This window comes from Ahaetulla prasina, chromosome 7 (assembly GCF_028640845.1).
Source record: "Ahaetulla prasina isolate Xishuangbanna chromosome 7, ASM2864084v1, whole genome shotgun sequence".
NCBI classification, from domain to species: Eukaryota; Metazoa; Chordata; class Lepidosauria; order Squamata; family Colubridae; genus Ahaetulla; species Ahaetulla prasina.
In genome coordinates, this window is record NC_080545.1 from 15256636 (window position 1) to 15279501 (window position 22866).

Below are 22866 nucleotides of genomic sequence, written 5' to 3' on the forward strand. Positions count from 1 at the left end.
CCTTGTTTGTAAAATGTTTCCTTTGGCTCAAAAAAGAAATCACGTGTTAATCAGTTTCCGTAGCCAATAAATTTCAGCGGAATAATAACTGGGATCTATTGCTAATGCTATTGTAAGTGAAATATTAAGAATTTTTGTTTGTAAAAAAGAGGACATCTATCTTAGAATATGGATTGTCATCCTAATAGCAATAGCAATAGCATTTAAACTTATATACCGCTTCACAGTGTTTTACAACCCTCTCTAAGCGGTTTACGGAGTCAGTATATTGTCCCCAACAAGCTGGGTCCTCATTTTACCAACCTCGGAAGGATGGAAGGTTGAGTCAATCTTGAGCTGGTCAAGATCGAACTCCTGGCAGTGGGCAGAATTAGGCTGCAGTATTGAATTCTAACCACTGCGCCACCACAGCTCTTGATATTTTCAAATGCAATCCTATATTTGTTTATTCAGAAAGGAGATCCCTGACCCTCAGTGGGATACACGTCAGGATAACAGGGTTATGAAATTGGAAGGTGGAATTATTAAACTGTGTTGGGAACCATCTCGGAAAATGTGTGTGACAATTGGTTGGCTCAAACCAAGTTTGGGGTGTGTGTGCAAATCTGCTTAGGAGAACTGTAGAAAGAAAACACTGAGTAGTACTAAGTCTTTTGATTGAATAAGAGTTGTTACTGTACACTCTTACTTTAAATCTTAATTGATTAATGTATTGGTGCGTCAACCTGAACAGCAAATATGGGTATAGGATTTTAAAATAATATGAAATCATTTGTTACACCTCTAACCATTTCCAGTATCTGATTTGGTAAGAATTTTTGGCAGACCTCTGAAACTCTGGCCAAGCTTTCCTGTTGTGTGTTTTTGGTCTAGAGCAGGGGTTCCCAAATTTGGCCACTTTAAGACTTGTGGACGTCAACTCCTAGAATTTGCCAACCAGCAATATTGAAATCCATTAGTGTTAAAGTTTGCAGCCCCCTGCTTGTTGTGGTCTGCTAGCAGCCCACCGACCTGCCAATGGAGTCAGACAGTGAGGTGGCTGGGGAGGACAATGAGTCAGTCCTGGAGTCCGATGAAGGCTCGGATGAGGGCTCTGCATCGAGGCAGAGATTGGGCCAGGGCCATCTGGAAGCAATGCGCAGACTCCGGAGCCTCCAGAGGTGGATAGCAGAGAGGCAGAGGAACAGGAGGAGCTTGTTCCTAGTGCACGCATGCAAAGAGCTGCCAGAAGGCAAGAGCAGCTGAAGAAAAAAGGACAACTCGGGAGTAAGGCCAGAAGATGATTGGCCCCTCCCGTAAGGCTTTAAAGAGCAGTAACAAGCCATTGGGTTCTTTGTAGGAAAGCAACATTGATTTCTGTGCTTCTTGTCAGCGTCTCTTGAACTTTGTGGGGGGTTGGCCAAGAAAAGCCTTTGGCAGGTTGCCAAAGACATCAAAGGTTGGTGATAAGGCCGAGGGACTGGTTATGAAGAATTTTGTTTTGAACTAAGCTGAGAATGAATTAATTCTCAGCTGTTTTAATAAAATAAGTTTGTTGAGGACTGAATTGTGTTTAGTAATCATTACTTGGGCCTTGGTCACAACACTGGTCTAGAGCAGGGGTGTCAAACTCAAGGCCCGGGGGCTGGGTCTGGTCCCTGGGGTGCTTAGATCTGGCCAGGGGGGCCATCCTGGAAATAGCAAAGGACCGGCCCACAGTGCTTCTGCAAGCAAAAATGGAGCTCTGCCATTTTCACTGGTAGAGGGTTGCAGGAGGCCGTGGCAGCTGAAAACAGAGCTCAGGAGCCCGTTTTTGCTGGCAGAACGCTCAGGCCACCACAGGCGCCCCGACATGAGTATGTCGAGATGGCCACACACCCCTACCCACACACCCCCAGCCCCCCCAGGTCAAACACAACCCTGATGTGGCCCTCAATGAAATTTGAGTTTGACACTCCTGGTCAAGAGCAAAGCTTTGATGCAAAATAGTATTTGTTTTATGAGGGATAGGATTCATGAGGCATAGAAGCATTTTCTCCAGTGGGTCAGAGAAGGTGGGGGGAAGGGTTTTTTCTCATCTTCTAAGAAGGCTTTTTTTTGCTGTACCTCACAGAGTATTTTTTTTTTCAAACTTATTTGAAAAAAATCTTCCTCCTCAATCATGAAATGAATTATATCATTCATTGATAAAAAGATTTCTATGGTTGTCATTTTTCTTACCGTCACATTTTATAGACTCCATCAAATTAAAGTAGTTGTGAATTAAATGAGTGCTTTCATTATGTCCGTCACTGATCACACCGCATTTACTTCCACTGGAACTGGAATCCAAGTGATTGGATTATTAATATAATATAATATAATATAATATAATATAATATAATATAATATAATATAATATAATATAATATAATATAATATAATATAATATAATATAATATAATATAATATAATATAATATAATATAATATAATATAATATAATATAATATAATATAATTAATATAATATAATATAATTAATATAATATAATAATATTATAATATAATATAATATAATATAATATAATATAATATAATATAGTAATGTAATGTAATGTAATGTAATGTAATATAATATAACTTATAATGACTATAATAGCATGTTTCAAGTAGTTTAATTGAAAAGCCCTGATAAGCCATCATTATATATCTACATATGACAGGAACCAGAAATACCTCACAGGAGCAGTTTAAGGCAACTCCTGAAGAGGCAGGAAATGCATCTCAGATTAATCCTGCCAACACAGCAGACATAACCTCTGTAACATCTTCCCTTTTCATATTAACACAACTAACACATATTAAAAACATTATAAAATTTCATAAACACTATAAAACATTGTAAAGCATTATAAACATTCTAAAACATTGTAAAAGTTCTGATGAAAACAACTGTAACATCTTCCCCTTTTTATACTAACACAACTAACACATATTAAAAACATTATAAGACCTTATAATGATATGACTATCATTAAGTATTGTACCTTATGATTCTTAATGAACATATCTTTTCTTTTATGTACACTGAGAGCTTATGCACGAAAGACAAATTCCTTGTGTGTCCAATATACTTGGCCAATAAAAAATTCTATTCTATTCTATTCTATTCTATTCTATTCTATTCTATTCTATTCTATTCTATTCTATAATAATCTATAATAATCTATAATAATCTATAATATAATATAATATAATAATATTATAATGTAATAATCTTTACATTATTTTAACATACGCACGAGTGATCTTTCTATCTTCGAATAAAGAAATAGCAGGAGATTATGAAGTGTTCCAACTGTGCCAAGTTCCTTTCTGACTGAAAAGTTATTTATTTGCATGACTTTTTCTCCTCTTTTTTTCCACACCACCCTTGGCTGCTAATCTTACATAATCAATCCTGATTGCTTATTGAAGGAGGCTTATGTTGAAGGACATACAGGCCCAGAGTATGAACAAAGCCCCATTCCTCCTGTATACCAGGAGAGGCAAGTTATCATTACAATACTGTAAGGCAAAGTAGCTAGCTGGATATTTTTCAACCTTGCCAACTTGAAGATGTATGGACTTCAACTTCCAGAATTCCCCAGCAAGCCATGCTGACTGGGGAATTCTGGGAATTTGAATCCCACTCATGTGGGCTGTGGAATTTGGGAATTTGAATCCCACTCATGTGGGCTGTGGAATTTGGGAAATGAAATTCACACTTCTTAAAGTACCTATGTTTGAGAAATAGAGAACTAGAAGATGATGTACCTATGCAAAGCAATGCTTGGTCTTTCCTTTTAGAATAGAATAGAATAGAATAGAATAGAATTCTTTATTGGCCAAGTGTGATTAGACACACAAGGAATTTGTCTTCGGTGCATACGTTCTCAGAGAACATAAAAGAAAAGATTAGTTATGGTGACCTCAGCAGGTGTTAAGAAGAAAGTGGAAATGCTTGAACCTCTCCTATATTTATAAAAAATAATAAAGATGGGATATAAATTGTTGTTAGTTGCGAAGTCATGTCTGACCCATTGTGACTCCAAGGACAACATTCCTCCAGGCCTTCCTGTCCTCCACCATCCCTCGGAGACCATTTAAGCTCACGCCGACTGCTTCAGTGACTCCATCCAGCCACCTATTCAAAATACAATACAACACATTATAAAATTTCAATATCAAGAATTACAGTAGCTATTCAAATTTAGTCCATCCTCGTCAAAATCCAGTATAAATCCAAATACCTAGGCTTTTATAATAGATATAAAACATATAATCAACCCATTTCTTCCAGATCTTCCTCACATATTGTCTTTCAGCATATGAATTTTGATCATGGGACCGAAGGGAGGCTGCAACAAGTGTGAAAAATGGTCATAAGTTTCCTTTTTTCAGTGCTGTTATCACTTTGAACGGTCACTAAATGAACGGTTCAAAGTTATAAAACTGAGAAGAGACGACCTTTCCCCGTTCCTATATATCTGAAATTGTAACTTTGAAATACTAAGCGGTAACCAATGAGAATTATAATCACAAGGTGTATTACTGAGGTCCAGCTCAGAGGTGGGATTCACTTACCATCCCTACTGGTTTGCTAAACCGAGCGCACAGACATGTACAGTAGTGGCGCATTACATCTGGGCAGGTGGGCGGAGCCTCACGCAGTCGCCGCTACCGGTTCGCACATTCTGGAGAGAACCAGCTGAATCCCACCACTGGTCCAGCTGAACGTACCAAGTTTTTTCTATTAACTTTCCAACATGCAAAGCCAAATCTCTATTGACATTCTCTGTGTTTTGTCATTCCTCCCCTAGAATCCTTGCCCAGCCTTTTGCTCATGTCTGTGTTAGTACTTTAACAACTAGGCCAATCAAAATTCTCAACACAGTCTTTGGAAAGAAAGAAAGAAGCTTTTAAAATTCAAGTGGTGTTAAAATGTCTACCTCTTCTTGATCAGCTCTTAAGTAGTCAGAAGGTTAATAACGAACATTACTGATATACTTTCCAATGGAACTTTTTCCCCACTGTGAGTAATAGGTTTTTCCCCCCTTTAATTACATTCAAGAGGTCAAAGGAGCAGAGAGATATTCGTCCTGGAAAAAATTGAGCTTCTTTGTGAGATGTTGAGGCTTTCTAAATACTTGTCTTATACCAGAACAGCAGAAGATTTTGCATTGCATTCCAAAACAACTAGACACAAGGAGGGGTCACCCCCCCCCCCGGTTGTCCAGTGGTGGGATGCTGCCAGTTTAACATCCGGTTTGGTGATTGCGTGCTTCACGCGCCTAATGCGTGCTATGCATGCGTGCACAATTTTACAAATACTAACCTTGTGTGTTACCACTTGGGAGTAACACAGCTGAGGTGCGGCAATCTGCTCTGCCACGCCAAACAGCTGAGAAGGTAAAGGTAAGTAAAGAGCAGGGGCGGGTGGGCAGGCCGATCTGATCGTCGAAGCGAACTGGTTTGCTCCCAACTGATCGTCGGAGCTACCGGTTTGCCCAAACCGGTCCGAACTGGTAGAATCCCGCCACCGTTCGCACATTCTGGAGAGAACCAGCTGAATCCCACCACTGGTCCAGCTGAATCCCACCACTGGTCCAGCTGAATCCCACCACTGGATCTCAGCTTCTATGTGAAAGGCAAGAATTGAGATTCAACTATTTGACAGACTTTCTTTTTTAAGCTGCCATTGCACATTCAAGTTTTGTGGAGAAACTTGGATCAAGTTTTGTGGAGAAACTTGGATCAAGTTTTGTGGAGAAACTTGGATCAAGTTTCGTGAAGAAACTTGGATCAAGTTTTGTGGAGAAACTTGGATCAAGTTTTGTGGAGAAACTTGGATCAAGTTTTGTGGAGAAACTTGGATCAAGTTTTGTGGAGAAACTTGGATCAAGTTTTGTGGAGAAACTTGGATCAAGTTTTGTGGAGAAACTTGGATCAAGTTTTGTGGAGAAACTTGGATCAAGTTTCGTGAAGAAACTTGGATCAGAACAAACAACCTTCTCAGAACTGTCTACAGGTAGTCCTCGACTTACGACCACAACTGAGCCCAAAATTTATATTGCTAAGCAAAGCATTTATTAAGTGAGTTTTGCCCCATTTTAAGACCTGTCTTGCCACCGTTGTTAAGTGAATCACTGCGGTTCTCAAGTTAGTAACATGGTTGTTAAGTGAATCACTGCGGTTCTCAAGTTAGTAACATGGTTGTTAAGTGAATCACTGCGGTTCTCAAGTTAGTAACATGGTTGTTAAGTGAATCACTGCGGTTCTCAAGTTAGTAACATGGTTGTTAAGTGAATCACTGCGGTTCTCAAGTTAGTAACATGGTTGTTAAGTGAATCACTGCGGTTCTCAAGTTAGTAACATGGTTGTCCAGTGGTGGGATGCTGCCAGTTTAACATCCGGTTTGGTGATTGCGTGCTTCACGCGCCTAATGCGTGCTATGCATGCGTGCACAATTTTACAAATACTAACCTTGTGTGTTACCACTTGGGAGTAACACAGCTGAGGTGCGGCAATCTGCTCTGCCACGCCAAACAGCTGAGAAGGTAAAGGTAAGTAAAGAGCAGGGGCGGGTGGGCAGGCCGATCTGATCGTCGAAGCGAACCGGTTTGCTCCCAACTGATCGTCGGAGCTACCGGTTTGCCCAAACCGGTCCGAACTGGTAGAATCCCGCCCCAATGCTGTCACTCTGCTAAACAACTAATTCCCACAACCCTATCTTATGCCCTAGGTTGTCAAACCACCTAATAGGGCTGTATTACTATTACTACTATCCTTCTCATCGTTCCTATTACCTATTTCCTTAGCTTCTTATAACTTTGTTATTTGTATCTTATGATTTATGTTGATTGCTTTTATCAATATCCTATGACTATCACTAAATGTTGTATCTTATGATTGGTGATGACTTTATGATTACGATCATGATTTATCACTTGTTGCTTGTATGTACACTGAGAGCCTATGCACCGGAGGCAAATTTCTTTTTGATCCAATCACACTTGGGCAATAAAGAATGAAGAATTCTAATAGCAGAATTTGTCTTGCCTTCCTCCTTCCTGCTGCATAGATCCAGGGGTGGAATTCTACTCGTTGAGCTTCGATGATCAGGTGGGCCTGCCCGCTCACCCCTGCGCTTTACTGAACTATATCTTCTCAGCTGATTTGCGTGGCAGAGAGGATTGCTGCGCCTCAGCTGTGTTACTTCCCAGCAATAACGCGAAAGCAGGGGTGAAATGCTCCCGGTTCGGACTGGATCGCCCAATCTGGTAGCAATGGCAGCAGGTGGTTCAGAGAACCGGTAGCAAAAATCCCTGCCCACCCCTATGCTCAGCTGAGCCATGCGATCATCAGAAGTTTTTTTTTTAACTTTTAAAAGCATTTTTTCTTCGGCTGAAAAAATGCTTTTATAAATTAAAAAAAAAGTCTCTGATGATCGCCCGGCTCAGCTGGGATCGTAGAATCTTTTAAAAGCATTTTTTTGCAACCTGTTTGGCCAAAGAGGTTGTAGAAAAAATGCTTTTATAAATTAAAAAAAAAGTCTCTGATGATCGCCCGGCTCAGCTGGGATCGTAGAATCTTTTAAAAGCATTTTTTTGCAACCTGTTTGGCCAAAGAGGTTGTAGAAAAAATGCTTTTAAAAGTATATAAAAAAAATTCGCCACACCCACCCAGTCACATTACCCCCCTCACCAAGCCATGCCCACAGAACTGGTAGTAACACATTTTACATTTCACCACTGCGCGGAAGGTAAGTATTTGTAAAACTGTGCACGTGTGTGCATTGCGCGTCAGGCACACGCGGAGTGCGTGATCACCAAACTGGTTGTTAAACCGTCAGGATCCCACCACTGCATAGATCAGCCAGCACACACCGAGCGACGTAGTGAGTTCTGCAACCATCTGCATTTTCCAACAAGTAATGCAAAAGTGATTTTTTTTAAAAAAAAAGTTTCGCACACGCCCTTCAAAGTACACGGCCTTTTTTTTTTTTCATCCAGTGCCTTAAAAAAAGTGATAAATACTAGTATCTCCGCCATTAAACCATATCATAACCAACGATACATGGCCACCTGCAATGAGTAAATTAAATATTGACTATTTCATTGACCGCTAGATTTAATTTGAAGCAATCATGCAGGAGCCATAATGGTGCAGAAGACGACTGGCTATTTAATTTTGGCTGTCGTCCCCGTTAAGTGTTGAATAATGAGAAAAATACGCACTTGACAGAATAAGGGAATTCACTTCATCTCCAGCTTCTGTGTCGGATGGACCACAACTTCATAAAGCCGTTGGCAGCAGCTGTTGAAGTAACATTCAGCCTTGCATTGTGCAGCCAAGGGTGGGTGACATTAATGCTCTCCTTCCACTTGATTCAATTTCAAGGTAATTGTTTCCATTGGTCTCCACTAGTCAACAGCTGCACTTTCCTTTTTCTGTTTGCACACCTCTTCTGTCCGGGGCAGCAATAAAACAGCTCTGCTGCTTACAACAGCTTAATAGAGCAAACCAGAGTCCAGGTAGCCCAGCTTCAATTTTTCATAACTAGGATCGCGGATAGAAGTGGGAAACCAGGACTCTCCAACATCTTTGGCCCATCTGGTGGATGTCACAGGAAATTTATGTCTAACAATATGTTGAGCACCGCAGGTTTTCTACCGGGGCCCCCTCTGGTTCCTCATAAACAGGACATGAAAATGATGACCTCCCCATTCTTGCTTAGTATGGTCTGATGGAGCTGCAATTTATCTCTACCGGGCTGACGGCCGTTGATAGATTTATCTCTATGGTTTTCCTTAATTCTTTTGGAGAGCTGTGGGTTAGACCATCCCAATTTCTCCCCTTGGTTTCAGCATAAATAAGAGTGGCTCCAGATCTGTCCAAAGGAGTAGCAATGGCTTACAACATTGGTAAATTAAAGTAAATTACTCACCGGCTGACATTGGCGGGCTGCGCAAGCCCATCTGGCAAGGCTGGTTTATGGCTTGTGCCGTGCCAGAGCCAAGTAAATTGGAATAAGCTGTTAACAGAGAGTTAGTATGATGGGGGGGACGGACCACAGGCCATTATTTGTTTTCATCATGGTTTGTTGAACAAATCGCAGTGGTTCAGCTGACATATAATGTTGAAGCATTCGCCGTGATTTAGAAAACATTAATCAATTAATGTTAACCGCTTCAATCTTGATTGCAGAAAATACGACTTCAGTAACAGAGTTGTAAATGCCTGGAATACACTACCTGACTCTGTGGTCTCTTCCCAAAATCCCCATAGCTTCAACCAAAAAATTGTCTACTGTTGACCTCATCCCATTCCTAAGAGGTCTGTAAGGGGCGTGCATAAGAGCACCAGCGTGCCTACCGTTCCTGTCGTGTCCCACTCCTCCGCTGACGGCCGGGTCAGGGAAATCCGAATCAGGCTTGCCTCTGCAGCTCTGCCCAAAGTCCTAGCAAAGTCCTCAGAGCAGGCAGGAGACCAGTAAGTGACTTCAGCAAGATAAGTTCGACTTTGCCTGACTCAGAGACTGCCAGAAAGCAGATCCTTTATATAGGCCATGGGGTGTGGCTCCATGACTCAGCACTCATTAAGGCCTGCCCCTCCCTTCCTTCTGTTGCCTCCGCCTATCCAGTCTTCTGATGCGAGGGTCACTCCAATCAGCAGTTGTTGGAAGTAAACTTTCCTCAGGCTCACATGCTGTGGAGGAGGGGGAGGGGTCTAGCTGCTCCGTTTGCCTGGGCATGGAGCCAGGGCTGGGGCCGGGAGGTGCCCCCTCCTCTGCAGCTTGTCTGGGCATGGAGCCAGGACTGGGGCCAGGAGGCATACATTCCTCCGTGTTCGGGAGCAGATAAGAAGGGCCCGGCTGCGGTGAGAGCGGACAAGACACAACAGTTCCTGTCCTAATGTTCCTTTTGATTGTATTCAATTTTATATAGTCATTACATTATTATGATTATATATATATGCTTATATATCGTATAGTTATTTCATGCTTATGCTTATATATACTGTTGTGACAAAATAAAATAAATACAAAATAAAAATAAACTTCACTAAGCCAGAGTGAAAATCATGCCTCCTTTTGGTTTAAGTGCAGTAGGCAAACAAGTATTTTTTTTCCTTGTGTATTTCTTTTTCTCTTAAAGAAGCGAAAAACATTGTAAAACAAAGCAGCAAAGACTATGGGAGTATGATGGTGTGTGTGTGTGTGTGTGCGTGTGTGTGCGCGTGCCAGAAAAAGTACACATTAGCAGCCACAACTGCTTAATGAAACCCTTGTTTGTTTTATGTACACCCCATTTTTTTTTGTTTACATTTATACCCCGCCCTTCTCCGAAGACTCAGGGCGGCTTACAATGTATAAGGCAATAGTCTCATTCTATTTGTATATTTTTTTTACAAAGTCAACTTATTGCCCCCCCAACAATCTGGGTCCTCATTTTACCTACCTTATAAAGGGTGGAAGGCTGAGTCAACCTTGGGCCGGGCTCGAACCTGCAGTAATTGCAGGCTCTGTGTTTTTAATAACAGGCTTCTCTATTGCCTGAGCTATCCCTTTTCTTCCTAAAAGACAATGTTTATAGGGTTGCAATAGAGAGCAGTTCTGTCGTATCCCCCTCCCCCTCCAACGACCGGGTCTAGGAAGTCCATATCAAGCATTTATTTATTTTATTTATTTATTATTTAAATTTTTATACCGCCCTTCTCCCGAAGGACTCAGGGCGGTTCACAGCCAGATAAAATAAACAATAATATTACAATATAAATACTATTAAAATACAATTAAAAGACTTATTCAATTGGCCGAGATTAAAAATTTAGAATAAATGATAAAAACCCATTAAAAACCCACAAATTTAAAAACTAATCCAGTCCTGCGCAGATGAATAAGTGTGTTTTAAGCTCGTGACGGAAGGTTCGGAGGTCCGGAAGTTGACGAAGCATGGCCACGAAGCCTCTGCAGCTTTGCCAAATTCCTTTCAGATTTCTCAGGGCAGGCAGGAATCCAAGTTGTGACTTCAGCAAACTAGATGAGACTTTGCTTGACTCAAGGAATGTCAAAAGCAGGTCTCTTATATAGGCTGTGGGGTGTGGCTCCATGACTCAGCATTTATCCAGGCCTGCCCCTCCCTTCCTTCTGCTGGCATCGCCTCTCAGATCTCCACAAGCGAGGATCCTCCCACTTTGAATTGTTTTCTGCTTTTTGAGAAAGGGAGGGGTCAGAAGGAGAAGGCCCAAGTAATTCCAATCCGTGGCTGACTTCCTCTGATGGCTGAGCCAAAGGAACACATGCAGTATGAGTGAGGTTTGTTTGTTCATTCCTGACATCCTGTCTGGCCATGGGGCCAGGGCCCGGGCGGGGGGGGGGCAGGGTTGGAGGCATGACAGGCTGTTCATCTTCATTATCAGACTCTGAGTCTGATAGCAGGCCCGGGAGGAGACGGAAGGGGCCCGGCTGAGGAGAGGAGGGAGGACGAGGCACAACAAGTTCGGTCTAACGGTTAAGGCACCAGGCTAAAAAATTCAGGTCCCTCCGTAGACATGAAAGCCATCTAGTTGACTTTGAGCCAGTCCTCCCTCTCTCAGCTCAGCCCACCTCACAGGGTTGCTGTGAAGAAAATAGGAGGAGGACGGCATTGTTCACCTCCTTCCTTCCTCAACTCCTATTGAGTTAATAGTAACTCAATAGCGGGAAACAAATAATTAAAACAAAAGTACTGTAGTTTAATGAAAAGGAGGACTAGGGGAGACATGATAGCGGTGTTCCAATATCTCAGGGGCTGCCACAAAGAAGAGGGGGTCAAGCTATTCTCCAAAGCACCTGAGGGCAGGACAAGAAGCAATGGGCGGAAACTAATCAAGGAGAGAAGCAGCTTAGAACTAAGGAGAAATTTTCTGATAGTTAGAACAATTAATCAGTGGAACAACTTGCCTTCAGAAGTTGTGAATGCTCCAACACTGGAAGTTTTTAAGAAGTTGGATAATCATTTGTCTGAAGATGTTGGATAACCATTTGTCTGAAGTGGTGTAGGGCTTCCTGCCTAGGCAGGGGGTTGGACTAGAAGACCTCCAAGGTCCCTTCCAACTCTGTTTTTCTATTCTGTTCCAATAACTTGCAAGTTGCGATCTGACAATAGATGTGCAGTTTTGCTGGCTGGGGGATTCTGGCAGCTGAAAGCTACACCTTAGTTGCTAACACTGAGAAACTCTGCATTCTTTGCCTTAGCTCCATCCGTTGTGTTAATATTAAGTTGAGTAAAATAATTTTGGAAGAAGAAAAAGCCCCACTTCAAGATAAGGTTGAACTTCTGGACTACTCCATATGTTTTCTTCTCAATGATTAAAAAAAAGTGGTTTTCCATACCAGAAAGATTTTAAACTCCCTAGATCAGCCTGAGATATCATAGTTGTCTCTTATCCAAGTATTAGCCAGTTCTAGCCCTCTTGTTTGAGAACAGCCAAGATTGGCTGCATGTACACTTCATAGACCAATCTATGTAATGGAATAGCTTGCCTTCAGAAATCGTGGGTGCTCCATCACTGGATGTTCTTAAGAAGAAACTAGACAGCTACTTATCTGAAATAGTATAGGTTCTCCTGCTTGAGCAGGGGGCTGGACTAGAAGACCTCCAAGGTCCCTTCCAACTCTGTTAGTTTAGTCTAGTTTCCTAGTACGATTTGATAGCTTATTAGTAACCTTGACTATCATTAAGTGTTATATCTTTTTAATCTTGAAGAACGTATATTTTATTCTCCTTATGTACACTGAGAGCATATACACTTAAGACAAATTCCTTGTATGTCCAATCACACTTGGCCAATAAAGAATTCTATTCTATTCTATTCTATTCTATTCTATTCTATTCTATTCTATTCTATTCTATTCTATTCTATTCTATTCTTCTTGGTTGCAACATGGAAGAAGTTACTCCTTGCTTTAGAGTTATCCAAAGAACTTCGAGGCAATGACAATAAGCCTTGATCAAAACTCTTTTTATGTGGGCCACAGGTAGAGCTTCGACCATATCCTTATAGTTCCATCTTGACTTTTGCAACATTGTCTGTGACACCCCCACATTGACTCATTTTTGTTCATTGTTATTTCATTGCCTTATATTCAGGGGTGGGTTTCAAAAATTTTAGCAAGGGGCTCTCTGCCCAGTTGTTGGGTGGGTGTGGCCATGGTGGGCATTGCCTAGTCAGCCTTTTGCACCACAGCGGGTATGTGTTTTTTTTGCCCTCCCTGGGCTCTGGAGGCATTTCTCAAGCCTCTGGAAGAGCGAAAATGGCCTCCCCAGGCTCTGGAGGCCCTCTGGAGGCCAGAAACAGGCCCATTTCCAGCCTTCCCAAACTTCGGTAGGCCCGTTTTTCACCCTCCCTGAGCCTCCCTGAGCCTCCGCGCATGCCCTGCACTTACCTGCATCGAAAACAGGTTGCGTGGGGACTCCTGGCAGGGGTGGGGCGGGGTGGGTGGGGCCAGCCAGGAGTGGGATTTGGGGGTTCTCCAAACTGCACAGAATCTTAACTAGAGGTTTTCCTGAACCCCTGCGAGCCCCCAGCAGCCCAGCCCTGCTTGTATTTGTCTCTCTGTTTGGCACCTTTGAAATTTCTGGTTTCCAGGCAAAAAATTATCCAACCTGATCTGATACATTGACATAGAAGGCTCCCTGTCTATAAAACTGTTGTGGCAAAGCTATTTTGCCCAGATTTTGCCCCGTAAAAGGGGGATTTGGGAATTTGGCTTTTTTCAAAATGTCTTTTCTCACTCTTATCAATATTGTATAATTTGGAAGGTTTTAGTTGCATAATTAAAAATGAGAAACTAGGAAACAGTTCATAACAAGGGGGAAAAAACCCCCCTGCTGTGGCTTCTTCGGTGCAGTTTTGTCTGACACAAAGGGAATTCAGTTTTTCTGTTCTTTTAAAAAATATCCTTTCCCACACTTTTGCATAATTTAGTCTCAGAATGGGAAAACAAGCTAAAGCATTTAGTTGCATGACAATCAAATTATACACTTTCATGTTCTCTTCTCTTGGCAAAATAAATTCTGTCTCTTGTTGGCTGGAAACTAATCCTGCTTAATAGAGAAATTGCCAATTTGCTGTGTATGATATAAAAATGTACTGTATATTGCAGTGACTGCATTTAAAAATTTGAATATAAATTTAAACACCTAAATTGTACTATCCTCAGAAGTCTACTTCTTTTTATTATTGTAATGTTTTAAATCATGATACATTGTATTATTTTAATACAGGTTTCAATGCAGTGGGCTTCATATAATATGATTAAAATTATGAACATTCTACAAAAAGAGAAAATAAAAAAAATATAGTAGAGTAATATTAGTTGCTGTTTAGGATGTCTGTGTTACAAGCATGATTATTGAACTTTTCATCCAGAGTATAAATTGAATATAAGATAAAAAAGAATCACTGAAATTCACATCAAAGTATTAGTTATATGATAATCATTTCACTTTTGAACCAATTACTTAATAGTGAGATTGTCACTTTATTGTTACTTAATACTGTATGAATATCTCACTTTCTCTCTCTATGTACATATACACACACATAAAGTAATGTGTGTGTGTATACACACATGAAGTAAACGTAAAGGTTCCCCTTGCACATATGTGCTAGTCGTTCCGACTCTAGGGGGCAGTGCTCATCTCCGTTACAAAGCCAAAGAGCCAGCACTGTCTGAAGACGTCTCCGTGGTCATGTGGCTGGCACGACTAAACGCCAAAGGCTCACGGAACGCTGTGACCTTCCCACCACAGATGGTCCCTATTTTTCTACTTGCATTTTTTACGTGCTTTCGAACTGCTAGGTTGGCAGAAGCTGGGACAAGTAACGGGAGCTCCCCCCATTACGCGGCACTAGGGATTCTAACCTCTGAACTGCAATTGACAAGCTCAGCATCTTAGCCACTGAGCCACTGCATCCCACCTACACACACCTTAATGTGTGTATGTTTGTGCATATAGATAAAAGGAAATAAAAATAGATGAAGAAAATTTGAAAAAAAAAAAGCAATAAGTAATATCTAGATATCATAACGGACATCTAGAAAGAGAAGGATTCAAGTGTGCTATTAAACAGAAAACTCCTTTATATCTATGGCTTCCTAATTTTGCGACTTTTCTGACATAAATCTAGTGATCAGATTTAAGAGTCAGCTTTGGGAATAAAGAGAATGTATAATCGCTGTGGTCGATAGAAACCATGACAAATAGGAGTCAGTTTTTCTTTTTTTTAAAAAAATGTACATTTCTTCACCTCATTGTGATTTATAGCTGGTAATTGTTAAGGATATACTTCATTTATCTATTGATCAAGTATATAACAGATCTCTGCTAAAACTTGGGTCTTACAATGTCAGCAATAAGCACATATAGCCAGGGGTGGGTTTCAAAAATTTTAGCAAGGGGTTCTCTGCCTGGTTGCTGGATGGGCGTGGCCATGGTGGGCGTGGCCTAGTTGGCCTCCTGCAGCACAACAGGTAGGGCATTTTTGCTTTCCCCGGGCTCTGTCGGCTTTGTTTGAGCCTCCGGGAGGGCAAAAATGGCCTCCCCAGGTTCCGGAGGCTCATTTTTCGCCCTCCCCAAGCCTCCACGCATGCCCTGCACTTACCTGCATCCAAAACAGCCCATGTGGGGACTCCTGGGAGGGGCGTGGTGGGGTGGGGCACCCAGGAATGGGATTTGGGGGTTCTCTGAACTGCACAGAATCTTAGCTAGAGGTTCTCCCAAACCCCTGTGAACCCCCAATAGCCCACCCTAAATACACCCCTTTATTTAGCTCATAACAATAGCAATAGCACTTAGATTTATATACCGCTTTACAGTCCTCTCTAAGCAGTTTACAGAGTCAGCCTATTGCCACCAACAATCTGGATCCTCATTTTACTGACCTCAGAAGGATGGAAGGCTGAGTCAACCTTGAGTCAATGAAAATTGAACTGGTGGCAGTGGATAGAGTTAGCCTGCAATACTGCAATCTAATCACTGTGCCACCATAGCTCATTATTATTATATCATTTCTAGACATTCTGTTTTTAACATCTTGTAATGTTATAGTTACAAAGATGAACTGTAGCTGACTTTTTAAAATATCCCTAATCTTAAAAGCTCTCCCCCCAACAATTCTTAACTAGGAGCAGGTGTTGCAACCATTGCAAAACTAAAGTTCACGTTACACGCAATTCTGATGTTACTAGGAGCATCCTTGAAGTTCTGCTTAGGGGGTAAAATCACATGTAGGTACTTTTATTTCCAAATGAGCTATATTCATAGTAAGCTTTCAAGAGAATTCGTAATATTTGTACACAGCTTTTCCTTTCACTCATCTCAGATTGCAATCCCAAAGGGGCATTTTTAAAAATAGAGGCACCGGTCTACTAATTGCCTTTTTTTGGGAGCGCATCGGTCTATCTTCTTTAAAAATAGAAGCACCAGTCTACTACCTATAGTGCTGATCAGCTGTGGCCCTTTGAAGCACCGCGGCAGTCATTTAAGGCCGTTTGCAGCTATATCACCACCGAGAGCTTCAGGGACAGAGAAGAGAAACAGTGAGGCATGGGTGGTGGTGGTGGGGGAGCAGGGATTTTTGCTATCGGTTCTCTGAACTCCCCGTCCCCATTGCTACTGGATCGCGTGATCCGGTCCGAATTGGGAGCATTTCACCCCTGGTTCAAATGGGTGTGGAAGCTTCTTGGAACTGCTGAAAGGACTGTGTTGTAAATAAGAAGAGACCCAAATATTTATCCTGAACACAGATGACTACAAAGCCAAGATGGACACTCTGCTGAAGGGCACGGCTACATAGGAGATTCTGAAGAGAGATCCTACCAGCAGTTTTAAGAAAAACGTCATTGATTTCCTGCAACAACCACTGAAGGACAATGCCACTGACAAGCCACAATACTACCGCCTTTACCCTGGGGAAGCTACTCCATGTCCCCAAATCCACAAAGCAGGACCTTGACTCAGCAATTGTCAGCAACATCAACTCCATCACCTACAACTAGGAGTGTCAAACTGAAGGCCCGTGGGCCAGATCCATCCCGTCGGGTGCTTAGATTTTGGCCTGTGGGGCCAACCTGGAAATAGTGAATGACAGGCCCACAGCCCTCCTGAGCTCCATTTTCACTGGCAGAGGGTTGCAGGAAGCCGTCGCAGCTGAAAATGGAGCTCGGGAAGCCCGTTTTCGCTGGCAGAGTCCTCGGGTTTCACCACAGCCGCCTCCCGACATGAGTGATGTCGAGCTGGCCATGCCCACCCTGGCCACACCCACCCTGAGGTCAAACACAACCCTGAAGCGGCCCTCAATGAAATCGAGTTTGACGCCCCTGACCGACAACATTGCAAAACATCTAACCACCTTATTAGAACCTCTGGTTGACAACATCACCCATCACATCAACAATTTGCGGGACTTTGCCAGCAAGGTTTCGAAACTGAAACTGCATCTGGATGGACTATGATTTCTTATGATGTGACTTCACTCTTCTTCACCTGCATTCCAGCAACTGAAGTTGTCACAGTAGTGAAGAAATGACTGCTACAACACTGCATATTAGGTGTCAGAACCAATCTCAGCCCAGACCACATATGTACTTGGCTGGACCTCTGCCTGACCACTACCTATTTTAAATACAATGAAGGTTTCTACAGACAGAAACACAGCTATTCCATGGGTTCACCTGTGTCTCCTATGGTAGCCAATCTCTACGTGGAAGAGGTAGAAACCAAAGCCCTAAACATCTTCACAGGAATTCACCCACTCGCTGGTAGTAGATATGTGGACGATACTTGGGTCAAGATCAAAACACAGGAATTGGAAGCCTTCACCAAACATATCAAGTCTGTGGACAGATACATTAAGTTCACTTGGGAAGATGTTACGGGAAATGTTAAGGGAAGATGTTAAGAAAACTCAAAACCTTGGTGCTCAGTCTCAACAGTTGAGTAAAACGATTAAGGTAAATGATTAAGCTTGCCATCAGAAGTTTTGTGTTGGGGTTCCAAGTAACACTCCCAACGAAAGAAGACTCCAAGGCCTGAGGTTCCTCAAAGTTCCTTTTTATTGAAGATGTCATATTGGCACATCTGGGAAAACCTGAATCTTAAAGTTTCCAGGTTTTCCCCACCCATGTGAAAGTTCAAGTCCCTGCCCAGCACTTACTTTTCCATCACATGGTCCAATCATCCACCGTCCAAACTGGAGACACCTCCCAATCATCCAGAGCAAGGCGTCCTTGACTCTCTGAGAAAGGAATGTTATTTTGACTACATATCACCCATACTCTATGCAATCCCCCCTCCCATTTTCCCTTAGTAGAAAATGTGGCAGGCCTGAAGGCCCAAATGTAAAAGATGGCTTCCAGGTCTGACATAGTGGGTGCTTCATCACTGGAGGTTTTAAAGAAGAGACTGGACAGTCATTTTTCTGAAATAGTATAGGGTGTCCTGCTTGAGCTGGGACTTGGACTAGAAGACCTCCAAGTCCCTTCCAGCTCTATTCTGATTGATTGATTGATTGATTGATTGATTGAAAATAGTCTGGCCTTCCTGAACTGTGCAGTACACATTAAAGAAGACAGAAGCCGTAACACTGAAGTTTACAGAAAATCTCCACACACAAATCAATGTCTACATTTTGATTCTCACCACGTACTGGAACACAAAATGGAAGTGTTCAGAATCCTACACTATTGGGGTGAAAATTTGCCTACCAGCAAAGATAGAAAAGAAAAAGAACTAAAACATGTCAAGGAAGTCAAGGAAGCCCTCAGAACTTGTGGCTATCACAACTGGGTCTTCATCAAATCCCAAAAAAGGACCCAGCAGGAGCTCCTCCATAAAAGACAAAAAGAGAACAACAAACGAAGCAACACTGTCATTCCATACGTTGCAAGAATATCTGAAAATCTCAGGAAGATTTTCAACCATACACACTTTAAACTAAAAAATGCATTAAGGCAGAAGCTTGTCCACCCCAAGGATAAAACACCCAGACACAAACTGTCTGGTTTTTGTAATTGTTTTTTTGTTTTATGCTGCACCTAAAAACAGTTGCAATGAATCAAGACACTATCTTGATTTTATTGTTCCCACCTTCCAAATGCTGGATGGCCCAGGGTACTATATTGTTTTCCACCTGGATTTTCCTGCCTAGACCAGGCCTTGGCTGCCTCTTTTATTGTTGTATGTTTTGTGGTGGGGAAAAAACTTGCTCAAAAAAAAAAAAAAAAGGAAGGAAGAAAGAAAACCAGCAACTAGAGCGAATCCATACAATTATTTTCTTAGTGAAAAACTGGTAAACTTACAGTGAGTCACTGGTCTTTTTCAATTGGAGTAAGGACTACATGCTAAAAGCAGAACTTCAAGATATGGATGCAACAAGGCAACAGATATTTACAACTGACAGAATAATAGTTTTGCAATACATAATAGTAAATAGATAAAATAAAGAATGCCTTGGTCTTATCCCATTCTGGGCAGACATCAAATCATCAACTCTTTAATTTATTCATACTTTGCCATTTTTAAGCCGCCCAATAGCTGAAGCTTTCTGGTGGTTTACAATGGCATGCTCTAAAAATACAACTTGAATAACAACGTATACAATAAAAACCAGCTAAACGCAAAATGAGAACGTATGTTCTTATGATTTATATTGATATTGACTGTTTCCTGATTGCTTATTTGTACCCTATGACTGTCATTAAGTGTTGTACCTTAGTATTCTTGATGAATGTATCTTGTCTTTTTATGTACACTGAGAGCATATGCACCAAGACAAATTCCTTGTATGTCCAATCACACTTGGCCAATAAAAAATTCTATTCTATTCTATTCTATTCTATTCTATTCTATTCTATTCTATTCTATTCTATTCTATTCTATTCTATGTAAACTAGGCAAACAGCAAGACAAGTCATAATCAAAAACATTATGAATTAAAAGACAATTAAAATCCAATTAAAAAGCGTAGAAAAATAGAAATGGTGCCCAAATGGGCACCACTGAAGCCTCTTGGGCCAGGAGTTCTATAAAAGGCAGTGGTGGGATTCTACCGGTTCAGACTGGTTTGGCCGAACCGGTAGTTTCCACTTCCTGCCGAGAGCGAACCGGTTCTCTGTTGCTGTGAAAGTGGGCCCGCCCGCCTGCCTCTGCATTATGGTGACCTTTATTTTTGCTTCTGAAGCCCAGCTGATTAGGGGTGGCAGATTGAATTGGCCCTCCTCAGCTGTTTTCCTTGCTCCTTTCCTCGTTTGCAATGCCAGCAGTTCAATTTCATGGAAACTGCGCATGTTTGTGCTCAGCGAACCTGTTTTTCAACCAGTAGGGTCCCACCCCTGATAAAAGGGTGTGTGTGTTACCACTGAAAATATTTTTTTTCCTCATCAAGAGATGCACATCTCCTCCTTGGTGAGGGGACTTGGAAGAGGGCCTCCTTAGAGGATCTTCATGTCCAGATAGATACTACCTGTATTTTGAAATGTGGAATTTCTCGATAGCCCATCCTGGAATGCAGAGTTGCTAGGTCTGAAATGCAGCAACATATTTAATTGTTAATTTGCAGCTTTGAGAGTATGAACCCTCAAGAGGCTGCAAATATATAGATTATAACTATGGTACCTGCAAGAAAGTCAGTATTTTCAAAGAATTATCAAGGGAGGAACATTACCAAGGTTATACTTCTACTGAAAGAGTTGAGATTTAAAGAATCGAAGTTTATATTCTTGGAGTACAAAGTACACCTACATTCATTCTTTATTTTGTGTTGTCTCCTTCTACAAGAGGTGGATCTCAGCAGGTTCTGATCAGTTCTGGAGAACCAGTAGTGGAAGTTTTGAGTAATTCGGAGAACCGGTAGTAAAAGTTTTTGACTGGCCCCGCCCCCATCTATTTTCTGCCTCCCGAATCTCAGCTGATCAGGAGGAAATGGGGATTTTGCAGTAACCTTCCCCTGGAGTGGGGTGGGAATGGAGATTTTACAGACTAGGAAGTTAAAAAAGCACCCTGGAAGAAGAGAATGGGTAAATATTTCTTTGTTGCTGCCAAGAAAAAAATATCTGGCCATGTCCATGAAATCAGCAGGAGTCAAGATTTTACCTACGGGTCTGGATGGGGAGAAACAGGCTCAAGCTCAATCCCTCCAAGACGGAGTGGCTGTGGATGCCGGCATCCCGGTACAGTCAGCTGAGTCCACGGCTGACTGTTGGGAGCGAGTCATTGGCCCCGATGGAGAGGGTGCGCAACTTGGGCGTTCTCCTGGATGAACGGCTGTCTTTTGAAGACCACCTGACAGCCGTCTCCAGGAGAGCTTTCCACCAGGTTCGCCTGGTGCGCCAGCTGCGCCCCTTTCTAGACCGGGATGCCTTATGCACAGTCACTCACGCCCTTGTGACGTCTCGTCTGGATTACTGCAATGCTCTACATGGGGCTCCCTTGAGGGGCATCCGGAGGCTTCAGTTAGTCAGAATGCAGCTGCGGGTGATAGAGGAGCCTCGTGGCACCCGCGTGACACCTATCCTGCGCAGGCTGCACTGGCTACCTGTGGCCTTCCGGGTGCGCTTCAAGGTGTTGGTGAACGTCTTCAAAGCGCTCCATGGCATAGGGCCGGGCTATCTACGGGACCGCCTGCTGCTACCGAATACCTCTCACCGACCCGTGCGCTCTCACAGAGAGGGACTCCTCAGGGTGCCGTCGGCGCGACAGTGTCGTCTGGCGGCGCCCAGGGGAAGGGCCTTCTCTGTGGGGGCCCCCGCCCTCTGGAACGAACTCCCCCCAGGACTCCGTCAACTTCCGGACCTCCGAACCTTTCGTCGCGAGCTTAAAACTCACCTATTCATCTGCGCTGGACTGGGTTAGTTTTTAAACTTATGGGTTTTTAATGGGTTTTTATTCTAAATTTTAACCGTGGCCAATTTAATAAGTTTTTTAATTATATTTTAATCGTATTTATATTGTATTATTTTGTATTTTTTATCAGGCTGTGAACCGCCCTGAGTCCTTCGGGAGAAGGGCGGTATAAAAATTTAAATAATAAATAAATAAATAAATAATAAATAAATAAATTTTACCTTCAGACTAGGACAGGGGTCAGCAACCTGCGGCTCTGGAGCCGCATGTGGCTCTTTCATCCCTCTGCTGCGGCTCCCTGTCGCCGGTCGGCTCCACAATTGATAGGGCTTTCGGTTAGGATAGGTAGAGGAAAAAGGACGCCAGGCTAGGAGACTATGATGGGGGAACCGGACTTCTGGTTGGCTCCAGAATTAAACGGGGGCTTCCAATTAGGATCTTTGTGGCTCTTTGAGTGTTTAAGGTTGCCGACCCCTGGACTAAGAGAACTATGGCTTACTAAGAGGTCATTCCTAAATTAAAAACAAACAGCTATTAATATATCTGGGTTCCTGAAAGCAAAAGCCAGGCCCTCTATGGGGAAGGGTTATAATTATTTCTTACTAAAATCCATTATCGGCAGTCCTCATTGCACCTGTGCTAATAATGGCATAGTTAGCTTACACAGTAAAAAAAAAAAAAGACATTTAAAAAAGTATATAAGCTTATGCAGTTAAAAATCTGTGTTGCTGACATAGTGCTGGAAAATCCCCGCTGCTTAACGCTAGCTGAGATTTTTTTTACTGCGTTCAACACAAATGCTTTTCAATTTTGCAAATTAAGAATTGCATACTGAACGGGTAAAAAGGAGCAGACAGTAGAATCAATATTCATATTGCTCTTTTTGAAAAATAAAACATCTACAGTTTTCAGAGGAAGGGTGTCTAACGCATGTAGCATTTTATTGAAAAAAATACGTTTAGCGGCCACCATAGA

General features: G+C 42.2%; 1 protein-coding gene across 1 annotated transcript in view; it reads left to right on the forward strand.

Annotated features, from left to right (window-relative positions):
* The window catches only part of PHF21B (PHD finger protein 21B), a 238811-nt gene that overhangs the window by 54588 nt on the left and 161357 nt on the right, over window positions 1-22866 (forward strand). The window lies entirely within an intron of this gene.